Source organism: Crocuta crocuta, unplaced genomic scaffold (assembly GCF_008692635.1).
Source record: "Crocuta crocuta isolate KB4526 unplaced genomic scaffold, BGI_CrCroc_1.0 scaffold262, whole genome shotgun sequence".
Lineage (NCBI taxonomy): Eukaryota > Metazoa > Chordata > Mammalia > Carnivora > Hyaenidae > Crocuta > Crocuta crocuta.
In genome coordinates this window covers 5361004-5361434 of record NW_027528869.1, presented here as the reverse complement: position 1 = coordinate 5361434, position 431 = coordinate 5361004, and positions in this window count along the sequence as shown.

Sequence of the window (431 nt, the reverse complement as noted above, 5' to 3'; positions counted from 1 at the left end):
TCTCTCATTTCCAGCTCCTTCCTTCACCATCTATATTTTTTATGGCTGTCCACTGCCAAATGCCTACGTTCTGAAACTGAAATAGGAGCTCTGCGTCCAGACAGTTGGGAATTCTAACCCTAAATCTATCTGGCACCTTTCTTTCTCCATCTGTAAACAAGATTTAAAATTTTGCAATATATACAAATACTGAATCATTATGCTGTACCCCTGAAGCTAATAGAATTTGTCAATTTTATCTTAACAAAACAATCCCCACGCCCCGTTTTACAAAGTGCTAACAATATAGTGCCAATAGATGGGTGATGCTTAAAGGCGACGCATCCTTACAGGAGGGAAGGCCTTACTCTTCAGGGGCGGTGGTTCGGGCTTTGAGGCGGCGGGGCCCTTTAAGGGTGGTTACGCTCTCCCCGCCCTTCCTGGGGCGGGGG